The sequence below is a fragment of the Aethalodelphis obliquidens genome, unplaced genomic scaffold (assembly GCF_003676395.1).
Source record: "Aethalodelphis obliquidens isolate GAN/ISIS:26980383/991018 unplaced genomic scaffold, ASM367639v1 scaffold12, whole genome shotgun sequence".
Classification (NCBI taxonomy): domain Eukaryota; kingdom Metazoa; phylum Chordata; class Mammalia; order Artiodactyla; family Delphinidae; genus Aethalodelphis; species Aethalodelphis obliquidens.
In genome coordinates this window covers 6,088,540-6,100,792 of record NW_020837956.1, presented here as the reverse complement: position 1 = coordinate 6,100,792, position 12,253 = coordinate 6,088,540, and positions in this window count along the sequence as shown.

Sequence of the window (12,253 nt, the reverse complement as noted above, 5' to 3'; positions counted from 1 at the left end):
AATTAATATTAGTTTTACTAGTTTTTATTTCCCTATATATTTACAACTGACAGTAAAAGGGTTTTGAATGTTTTGACAAAAAATTTTAAAGGTGATGGAATGATCATCATTTTTCCATTAATTATTAAGATTTTTTTTTGCTTGATTTCAGGTTGCATGATCAATTTTTACAGTCTCACACTATCATGCAAAGCAAAGACAGCATTTATTATTTTTAATTGAAGTATAGTTGATTTACACGTTGTATTAGTTTCAGGTGTACAGCAAAGTGGTTCAGTTATACATACATATGTATCTATTTTTTTCAGATTCTTTTCCCCTATAGGTTACTGTAAAATATTGTGTATAGTTCCCTGTGCTATACAGTAGGTCCTTGTCGGTTATCTATTTTACATACAGTAGTGTGGATTTGTTCATCCCAGACTACTAATTTGTCCCTCCCCCACTTCCCCTTTGGTAACCAAAAGTTTGTTTTCTATGTCTGTGGGTCTATTTCTGTTTTGTATATAAGTTCATTTGTATCTTTTTTTTAGATTCCACATATAAGTGATATAAGTGATATAAGTGATATCATATTGTATTTGTCTTTGTCTGGTTTACTTCACTTAATACGATAATCTCCAAGTCCATCCATGTTGCTGCAGATGGCATTAATTCATTCTTTTTATGGCTGAGTAATATTCCATTGTATAAATATACCCCATATTCTTTATCCAATCATCTGTGGATGGACATTTAGGTTGCTTCCATGTCTTAGCTATTGTAAATAGTGCTGCAATGAACATTGGGGTGCATGTATCTTTTCTTTTTTAAAAAATTTTTATTGGAGTATAGTTGATTTACAATATTGTGTTAGTTTCTGTGGTACAGAAAAGTGCATCAGTCATACATATACATATAGCCACTCTTTTTTTTTTTTTTTTTTTTAAATAACTTTATTTATTTATTTATTTTTAACTTTGGCTGCGTTGGGTCTTCGTTGCTGCGTGCAGGCTTTCTCTAGTTGCAGAGAGTGGGGGCTCCTCTTGTTGCAGAGCACAGGCTCTAGGCGCACGCGGGCTTTAGTTGTGGCATGTGGGCTCGGTAGCTGTGAGCTTGTGGGCTCAGGCTCCATAGCTGTGGCGCCTGGGCTTAGCTGCTCCACAGCATGTGGGATCTTCCCGGACCAGGGCTTGAACCCGTCTCCCCTGCATTGGCAGGCGGATTCTTAACCACTGTGCCACCAGGGAAGTCCCTAGCCACTCTTTTTAAGATTCTTTTCCCATAGAGGTCATTACAGAGTATTGAGTAGAGTTCCCTGTGCCATATGGTAGGTTCTAATTAGTTATCTATTTAGGTTGTTTTCTTTTTGATTGAGGTATAGTTAATTTACAATGTTGTGTTAGTTTCAAGTGTATAGCAAAGTGATTCAGTTTGGGGTCCATTTGTCCTGACACCTTCTCTTAAACTCCATAGAATCTTCTGGAGAAAAAAAGATATATTCATCAGGAAAGAGAAAGGAAAGAGAGGAAAGGAGAAGAAGGAAAGGAACAGGCACAGAGGGCAGGTGGGGGATGGGATTGCCCAGGGCAAGAAATTTAGTGGAAACTTGCAGGGCCCAGGAATTCCCTCTAAATCCACTCTTCCCAGCTCCAGGGATCTCTTCATGCTGCTTCCACCTAAATAAGTCGAGTTGTACTGTGGGGAAGAGTTCGATTTGCCTTTGACCCTATTTAACATCCCCAAGATGCTACGGCCTCCACAGCCACCTGTCCGTACTTCCAGGGATACACATACAGACCAGGGTCCCCTCCCACATCAGGGCTGTAGTAATTGGTTCCTTGTTTAGAGAGGCATACTCAGGAGATTCTAGAATCCACAGGAATTTTGGTCTGATGCTAATGCCTATTGTGCAAAATTTCAGTATAAAGAGGGCATGAAGGTTTTGTAAAAAATTGGGCTGAACAAGAAAGATAAACTGTTCTTCCGAAGCACTGGAAGAAGTTACCTGGTAACCTGAGCCAAGGGCTGCCCAGGTCAAGGCATCCACACTCCGTTCCACAGATGCTCCTAGAGTTTGCAGAGAAATACTCACCACCGTACGTTGATGTCATTACGCCATGATGGCTACCTAATTATTGGGAACAAACGCGTGGTGGGAAAACTGGCATGTTATGGCTAAAAGGTGAGGGTCCCATCCCATTCCTCACCAGCACACATGTCACTGTCATCCTCCAAAGGCCTTATGAGGCACTAATTCATGTGTTCTAAGTGCTCTACAAAACCAGTAATAGCTGATCATCTCAGATGAACAAGAGTAACTAAACCTCCTCAAGGGGTCTTTTGTGTTGCTTCCGTATGCCCTGCCCTTTGCTTTGAGAGTTGTAGAGGGGACTCAGTCCCTACCCTCAGCTCAGAATGCTCTCCTGCCACTTCTCTTTCTAGCAAATTCCTCGTCACCCTTTAAGATCCAGCCAAAATGTCACCTTCTCTGGAAGCTCTCCTTCACATCCCTCACCCCCAACCAGGCAGACAGGATCATTCCCCATTCTGAACTCCCAGAAAAACAGGGTTTTAACTTCTTAGGTGTGGTATTTCATCTGTTTACAAGTTGGTCTCCAGCAGTAGACTGTGAGCTTTAGAGGGGAGGGCTGCGTTTTATTCATCATTCTAAGCTAGGTTTCAACCACATTGATGAGTATGAGCTGGATGCTCAATAAATGCTGAAGAATGGAAGAATGAATGAATGAATGAGATCAATTAATTAAACAAAGGTTAGAATACACACAGCCAACGAGGACGATGCCTCAAGTGCAATGGAATTTGAAGAGGGAATTTGGCAACTTGCCTTTTGTGAACACTATCATTTTATTACATTTTAAAACTTCTAAAATGCTTTCTACTCTTAACAGGTAAAGTCAGTGCGGAACTGTCTATGGGTCTTTCCAGTACATTTCTAATTCTGGCCTTAATTATTAAACCTCAGGCAGATGAGCTTCTCTTTGTAATGCTCTCGTACACAATGAACTCTGGGCTCTCTGCCTTGGAGTCATTTACTTAGAGCTTTTTACCATCAGCATTTTTCTAGGTCAGAAGGCATCTCTATCTGATCATGAACCTCTTTAATTTAGCCTAAGATAGAATAATTAAGAGGGCTAATCTGCTATGATATAAAAATAACAATTAAGATAGGGCCTGCCAAGCCACATTGTCTAAAAGCTTTAAAACAGCTGTGCCTCCTCGTCCTTCTATTGGGGTAGATCATTGAGCACGTTGACCACAGCGAGGCTTGCGACCCCAGCATTCAAGCACCAGAGACGACAATTTTCTGAGTGAGACCAAGAGAAAATCCTCAGAGTTTAAAATCTTAAGTATTTACAGGCACATTCTCAGCATTGCATCCCTGGTTTTCTTCAAAGGGCAAAGACAGAGGTATGCACTAGAGAGAAATGAAACGTTTAAAATGAGGTTTGTATGGGGAACTTATTTCTCGGCTTGGCACCTGGGGAGGTACACGTGCATGTATATGTGTGTACGTGCGAGTGTATTTGGGGGGCGTGTTAATGTGTGCTTTAGAAGGTGCCCCTGAAGTTCTCCCCTCTAACACCAACACTACAGAAGGACCCAACCCCAGACCCCAGAATCGTGCAGATAGAAAAGGCCTTTGCACAGCCACTGGAAATCATAAAGGGGCAAAAATTTCCCTCATTCTTTGTGTATTCATATATTTCAAAATCAAACTTCTGCAGCTTCCAGGTCCCTTAAATACCATGTTACTATCCTTCTCAATTAGCTTAGCTCCAAAGCCTCGGTTGTCTCTTGCTATCTCTAACTACTTCTTGGATCTGCAGGGGGTTTGCTGGGAACACATGGTGATGACTTGGAAGGAGAGCCATTTCTGAGGTTGTGAGGCCCTTTCCTCCCACTTTCCTTTTCTGAGATTTAAACCTGGAGAGTGGGCCAGATGTAACTATGATCTCTCTGTGTCTAAGCTCCCTCATAGACATTGCTGGTGCTCCGTTGTCTGCCACAGGAGTGCTCTGAGGATGGCAGGAGAACAAGGAGATCAAGAGAATGTGAGGCAGGAAGATGCTGGAGACCAACTCCTGCTAACTCACATTTTAGCAGAGCATCTGCCTAGACAAGATGCCCAGAATGGTTATCTTCCCATGTAGGAAATGGAAGCCCTGAGGATACAGTCTATGGCCTAACCCTAAGCAGCCCAGAGATGGCCTCACATCTCTGCCAGACTAGGCTAATGGGGCAGAGACCACCATGTAATTCAGTGACGCATAGACTATCAAATGGCAGAGCTTAAAGAATTCTAAAGATCCAACCCTCTCACTTTATTAACTTATTTTATTTATTCTTTTTTTGGGGGGCTGCATTGGGTCTTCGTTGCTGCGCACGGGCTTTCTCTAGTTGAGGCGAGCGGGGGCTACTCTTCGTTGAGGTGTGCGGGCTTCTCACTGCGGTGGCTTCTCTTGGTGCAGAGCACGGGCTCTAGGCACGTGGGCTTCAGTAGTTGTGGTGCACAGGCTCAATAGTTGTGGTTTGTGGGCTCTAGAACACAGGCTCAGTAGCTGTGGTGCACAGGCTTAGCTGCTCGGCGGCATGTGGGATCTTCCCAGATCAGGGCTCGAACCTGTGTCCCCTGCATTAGCAGGTGGATTCTTAACCACTGAGCCACCAGGGAAGCCCCCCTCTCACTTTAAAGAAAAGGAAACTGAGGCCCAGAGATAGAAAATTAGTTGTTCAAGAAACTCATACCAGACTGTCGGTTCCTTGAGGAGTGGAATATGTCTCTTTGCTCTTGGTATTACCAATGCCTAGCAGGGTGCCTGGCATACACTGAACAGTCAAGAGATGCTGATCAAGTAAATACTGCATATGAATGAATAAGTGAATGAACGAATGAGTACATCAGCCAAGATTTTTAGCTGCAAGTAACAGAAATGATCTCTAGTTAATCTGAGGAGAAATGGTTCATTAAAAAGTTCTGGGTACCTCACAAAATCTCTGGGAGGGTTGGAGAGCCAGCCGCAGAGGTACAGCAACCAGAAACAAAGCCTCAAACTGGAACCATAGCTGCCGCTGCAGATGACTGTAGTTTGCACGAACTCATGACTCTGTATGCCGATGCCAGCACTGCTGGCATCAAGATGCTGTCACCGAGGTGGCACCCAGTTTGCAAGATGCCTGCTTCCCTCAACCACTAGATTCAAAGTCTGGGCAGATGTGTCTGATTCAAAGAACCTGAGTCTCATGTCCATATCCTGAGTTCCAGGGAGGCCTAGGGCATCTGGCATTTTTACTTTCTATAGTGAAAAGCAGGCTTTGCTTCACAAGGTAAATGAGGAACTCCGCAAACATAGAAAGATGCTAAGGTTTAGATGCCAAGGGGCTAAGAAGAAAGAAGAATGTCCATTACCATGAATGAATTAAGAAAATGTGTGGTGCATTTGGCTAACTCTGGCCTCTGTTTGCCCCGTTTGGCTGACTCTTGCTTTAAGATGTCCCTCCCTCTTGCAGCCTCCCTATCACTTATTTCTGGGGGTCCCTGGAGCATTTTCCACAAGTTCTCTCTGTTGCTGCCATTTTCTTCCTAGCCTTCTACAGCACTTCCTGTGATTTCCATAGTTAAGTCCTCCTTCAAAATTGGGTCAGTACCTTTGCCACTGCCTCCTGGGCCCACTTTCTTTTTCTGGGCCACCTCTTGACTCTCTTCCAATGAGTCTCCAATATTACTGTGGCTTTTGATGTCATCCACATGCACAGCTTTGAAGGGACCCAAAGACCCCTGAAACAGTTATGTTGAACAAGTGGGATTTTTTTGGGGGGGGGGTACACGGGCCTCTCACTGTTGCGGCCTCTCCCGTTGCAGAGCACAGTCTCTGGACACGCAGGCTCAGTGACCATGGCTCACGGGCCCAACTGCTCTGCGGCATGTGGGACCTTCCCGGACCGGGGCACGAACCCGTGTCCCCTGCATCGGCAGGCGGACTCTCAACCACTGTGCCACCAGGGTACCCCACAAGTGGGATTTGTATGGTACAATTACAAGGTAACATTATTATTTTCTTCCATTAAACTTCTGATGGACTATTTAGTTCCTATTTTGAGTAAAACCTCCTTTAGGTCCGAAGACTTTTCCAGTCACTCTTAAGCAGTAAAAATGGAAATTCCTTTGCTCGTACAAAATAATAGTCTGAGTCCAGTGTAATAATAAAAACTCCAAGCTTCATCCCAAGTTAAAGCTCTGTCCTCCTCAGCTCAGACCTCCTTCAGCCTGGAAGCCTGTGTGGACGGAGGATAGATGGTGTCTGTTGCTTGCAACGTAGAATCTTGACTTAATAGATTCATTTGTTTGTCCGTTCATACATTCATGTATTCATTTGGTCAGCATTTACTGAGTGCCCATTTTATGCCAGGTGCCCTGCTAGGTACTGAGGATACTAAGATATTCCTCACCTGGCACATTTACTCCCATCCCCCTACTACCTTACCTTTGTCTCTCTAGTATAGGAGGGAGGAAAAGTCTTTTTTTTTTTTTTTAACTAACATGGGTGTAATTCCCTGTGGCAGCTGTTCCCCCTTTCGTTATCTTTGTGTGTTTGTTGGATATTCCCCAACGGTCCCCTCTAATTGCAGCCCTCATGGCTCCTGCAGCTGGCCACTTGTGATCTTCCCAGAGTTTCTTCCTCCAGTGGTACTTCCACTTTCTTCTGCTGAGATCTCCTTGAAGAAGTGCATTTGGACAGTACCCTCTTTAAAATCCTAGATGGTTAAGCTGTGGATTCCACATCCAATCTGTAAACAGTGGGCAAGGTAATAGACCTAGTGACGGCTGCCCAGATCCCCTAGTGATGGCTGCCCAGATCCCCCTTCAGAAAAGAAGGGCATACTCCCCCAGGTGCCGTTGCCCAAGGTCATACCTCTTCCCCAAGGGCGGCCAGCACCAACGGCTGATCAGTGCAGAGGTATAAAGTCCTGGCCCCTCCACCTCACTGTGGGGCAACTCTGAAGGGCCATTCCAGCTTCAGAGGTTCCTGGGGCAGGGTGGGGGGCGGATTGGATGAGTTCTTTGTTGAGGCTCCACTTCTCCCTCTGCCCAGTTCTGCTTCCTTCCCTTTCCTCCCACAGGTGCTGATTCCAAGACCACTCCCTGGTAAACCTCCCTCTATGCTCACCTCCCCCTCACGCTGGCTTCCAGGGACTCCAACCTGCAACATGCACCGTCGCCATGATGTAGGTGAGAGGGAGGAACTTTTGAACCCGGCCCTCCCCCTGGCTGCAACAGGCCACTTCGGCCAGCCTCTCACCCATAGGCAATCCCCTGTGTCCCTCAAGCTCTAGGGGACAGGTATCAACCTCAGTACATGGTCCCCAGGAAGCCCCAGTCACTAGACCTGGAGAGAGTGGTCAGGAGGGTCCTCCTTTCCTCCGTGGTATGGGAAGGGGGAATTCCATGACGTTGACAACTCTACCCTCAAGACCCAACGTCTCCTCACCCATATCAATCCAGGCACTCCCTTGAGGTCAGCGTCGGCTAAAGCACGCAAAACCATCTTCAGAAAGCTTTCTCCCGTTCTGTATTTTGGAAGGAAGGGCAGTTGGTTCCTCTTGTCTTGGGACCTCAGTTGAAACTGAGCTAGAAAAAGTCCCATTTTAACACCCGGTGATAGGCCAAGGCCACACTACAGGAGTGAGGAGGGTGTCTCTGATCCCCACTCTGTGTCATTCTTAGTTCTGCAGGCTCCAGGGTAGTGCTGTTTGGCGACCAATATCATCATTTTTAGTGACAGTAGCACCTTCATTTCTGCTTGTGCCTTTTTGTCTCTAAGGTGGGGCTGGTGTGTCCTTTCTATCGGCTATTCCTCCCACGTGTGTGTGAGTTTACCACCCTGGCAATGGCACCCACCAGCCTGGCAGATGGGCCAGCCTAGGTGGGGCTTCTCTGGGCCCTAGCTGCTTCCATGGCTGCGACTCTAGCTTTTTCGACTTTTTCACTCGGTCTCTCCACCCTCCCACCCTCCATCACCAAATTCTTACAGCACTTATTGTTCAGCCTCTATGATTTTTCTCTCAATTCTTGTATTAAAAAAAAATTTAAGAATATATAAATTGTATATATCAATTTAAAAATAGTTCTGGGGAGAAAACGGGAATCGTTACTACATTAAAAGATTCTTATTGATTTCAGAAGCCTTGAAAAGTGAGTAAACGTGTGTCTCATTATCTGGAAATGCAGGGTGTGCACAAATAGACTGTCTGCTCCTGGAGGGAAGGGAGCCACTGGCTCTTCCTCTTCCACCAGCTTGATGCCCTGAAGCAGGATACACGGTAGCCATGGACCAATGACTCCTTTGCTACTAGTTTAAGGACAGCATGATAGACAGACAGGACCTTTCATGGGCAAAAACCTCATCCCTAGACCTAGAAATGGAAGCCATTAGTCTCTAAGTCATTGATTATCCAGACTTGAGACGTTGGGGAATCTGTGGTTCTTTAAAACTGGATCCTTCTTATCAATAAGCACTTAGGAATACAAGTAGGAAAAAAAGCTTGACCCTTTCCTCCATAAAAACCACAGAACTCTTTTTGAAAGATGACAGATTCTGGATTGGGGGTGTCAAAAGTCACAACATTTAATGTTAGATATGGCATATGTCTGTGTGAACTATCCCATAGCTTTGGCCTGAAGCCAGACACGGGAGGGGTAGGGTATGGTTTTCTGGTGCTGGAGTTCAGTGACGGGAAGTGTGAGGATAGATTTTTGTAAAGTCACAACTTAAGAGTTGGTTTGGGGCTTCCCTGGTGGCGCAGTGGTTGAGAGTCCTCCTGCCGATGCAGGGGACACGGGTTCGTGCCCCGGTCCGAAAAGATCCCACATGCCGCGGAGCGGCTAGGCCTGTGAGCCATGGCCGCTGAGCCTGCGCGTCCGGAGCCTGTGCTCCGCAACGGGAGAGGCCACAATGGTGAGAGGCCTGCGTACCACAAAAAAAAAAAAAAAAAGAGTTGGTTTGTTTGGAGGGAGTAACATGCAAGTGTTACTTGTTATTTCAAGTGTTATTTCAACAGAGAAAGAGCCATGGCCTCTGTGATTGCCCTTCCTCCCATCTCTGCTCCCAAGCCTGCAGGCTCTCCCAGCCCCCAAACAACTAATTGGCCAGATGAGGGCCAGATGGGTAATCCTTGAGATAACATACCTGGTAGCACCAAGACTAGTGCGGGGTCTTGCATGACTCTGAGAGCCTCTCTTGCCTCACCTGAGTTTCAGCCCTGATCTATGATAATGCACTGAAAGTTGTAAAATACTAAAGAAATAGCCCAGCCTTCCAATATCTCTTCTCCTGGGAGATCCTACCATTCCAACATAATTTCCAACCACATCCTGGACCATACTGTTACTTTAACGGATTACTGAGGTCTTATTTCTTCCATCTGCACACTGCATCCCAGGTGCCTGCTATCTATCAAGTTTGTAACTTAACTCATTGTGTCTATCCCATCCTCCTAGGGGTGTGCTCTATAGAGGAGAAGAAGCTACAGACCCAGTCTTGTTCCTTGTTAAAACAAGATGGGTGTTTCCCTGCTGCCACAGCCTTTGTCACCAAGCAGTTCGGTCTATAGTTGGGAGAAGGTAGGAAGATTTGCTGGGAGATGGGCAGTTTGCTCCCATTTTAAGCAGCTTGGGTGCTTTGCCTAGCAGTGCCCTCTGCTGCCCTCTGTGGCCAAAACATCAAGGTCTCTAGAGACACTAAATCCTGGGATCCATCTCTCCCTGCCATCGTCTTTTAAAGCTTTTCTCCTTTGGTTCTCCATGGGCTTTAAAAAGTAAAATGGGACGCTCTAGCCACAAGCCTGCATCTGGGTTACACTCTTAGCTCCTTCCTGCAAAGGTTGTTGAACTGAATTCTAGAAGAAATCTTAAGAGGTCATTGGGCCCCTCAGCTCTGCTGGCTCCAATCCTTCCGAGAATTATATAGGCTTTTAGCGAACCTCTCACTGCCAAAATCCCAGATTCTTCAAAGTTACTCACTGGGATTTCCACAAAATCTGCGTGGTTGTTTAGTTTAGCTTGGGACCTTTCGCTTAGAGGGCAAAAGTCCCAATTAGAAACATGGGTAGGCTGGCCATGAGAAGGATCTATGTTAATAGGGTTGATGTGTTCTTGACTGACACTTTACCTTGCCACTTTTTTTTTTAACACCTAAGAAGTTAATTTCATAAGCTCAACCTTGCTGAAATGTTCTCTTTGGTTTGGAGGTGTTGCTTTGTGACTGGCAAGCACAGCTGAGGACTCAGAGGTTTCTCCTTGCTCTGGCAGTGCATGGTTTTCGGCACCTGAAAGCCATCAAAGCACCTGTTTCTTCTCCCACTCCAGTCCCAAGGGAGGTGAGTAAGCTTATTGCTAATTAAGAGAGAACTGTGTCTCACAAATTTGAATTCTGCGTTAAGACAAGTAAATGTGTCCATTAGGATTGGCTGGCTGGAGAAGCCCGATACAAAATCAACTCATTCCTGAAACCCACCAGCACCAAGAAATGGTTCCCTAGAGGGATTTGCAATTTTTGTTTGAATTTCTTAACTGTTAGGCCTGATATTTGGTTTCAAAGTCTGTGTGCACAGTACTCAGCCACCCTAGGAAAATGAGAAAATGTGCCTGGTTCCTCAGTTCTCCGCTGCTTTTTTCGCCTATCCTTATTCTGCTTTCCAATGGCTTCCAAAAACTCCTGAAAAATATCTCCACCCCTCTTACAGGATGCAAGGGAAAAACACGTTTATTTTGTATTTCGGTGGTGACACAGACTTATACCAAAAAAATTCTTCTTATGTGTATTACTTTTTCTTGACATTTATTTTTGTATTATGGTTAAAAAAAGCATAAATTTACCACCTTGACCATTTTAAGTGTACAGTTCAGTATTAAATATGTTCACATTGTTCATTGTCTAGAACTTTCTCATCTTGCAGAACACAAACTCTGTGCCTATTAAACACGAATCCCTCACCTCACCCTCTTCTAGTTTTGTTTTCTATGAATCTGACTAGTTTAGAAACTTCAAGAATGGAATCACACGGTGTTTGTGTTTTTGTGACTGGCTTATTTCACTTAGTATAACAGTCCTGAAGGTTCATTATGCAGATTATTTTTATATAAAATGTGGGGAAACTAAGGGGGGAAAAGGAACAGCAAGGCTTAGCGTCTCAGGGTGCCACCCATGCTTTCTCTTCTCTTCAACTCATACCTGTGAAGCCTGCAGGGACCTTCTCAAATGAGCTTCAAAGATTAAGAGCCCCCGGTCCCTTCCAGAAATATCCCTGCTGGATCGGTGCCATGTAGGTAGGGAATAGGGTGAGATTCTTGGGAGAGCAGCTCAGCGAAGGTCAGAGCAGAGGCTCCCTAGCGGGCGCGGGTCCATGACAGCGCTTAAAGATTAGCAGCTGGAAAAATCCCTGGGCTAACGGCCTGCCCCTGGATCTCTACGATCTCCCCACACCCAGCACCTGCAGTCCCTTAACAGGGCTTCAATCGGACCGTAGAAATACACTGGGCAGCCCTGAAATTCTGCGATTTGAGGACACGCTGTCAACTTTTATCCCAAGATCACATTGTAAAGCCAGACTGCCTTCTCCAATTCTGAACCGGCCCGGACCCGCACGGTGGTGGCCAGGTGTTGGGAGCGGGATGCGGCAAACCAGACCGCTCGAAGGACCTCCTCTCCCGCATCCCCGCTAGCTCTCAGCACAACCCCGCAAGCAACCGACGTGCCAGCTGAAGGAAGAGAAGAGCAGAGACAGCACTAGCTCAATTTCACTGCACTGTTTCCCGCGGACCCAAAGGCGCAGAGGCTCGGTCTCCCAGCCTCTCTCTTTTCGGACGGCAAAGCCAGCTGCGTTCTGCCGGAAAAAAAAAGCTCATCGCCCAGGCCGAGAGCGCAGCGCTGGGGCCCTCGGAATTACCGTCACCGGGCCCATGGGGACACGCAGCGGGGCGAAGGACGCGGGAGCGCGGCACCGCCGAGCGGCTCTGCGAAGCGCGGGACCCTCGGCGCTCGCGGTTGTGCCCTGATCCCAGGGCAGAGGTGGGAGGACGCCAGCGCACGGGAGCACTCCCGCTCCTGCAGCACTCCCGGAGACCGACTCCTCGCTGCCGCCTAGCCCCACTTAAGGTGCGCCTCCCCAGTGCGGAATCCCTCCTAGCTCCCCGCCACCCCGCAGACCTCATAAACAACTTCTGGAACCGCAGAGGGCGGAAGCGGGGCGGGCG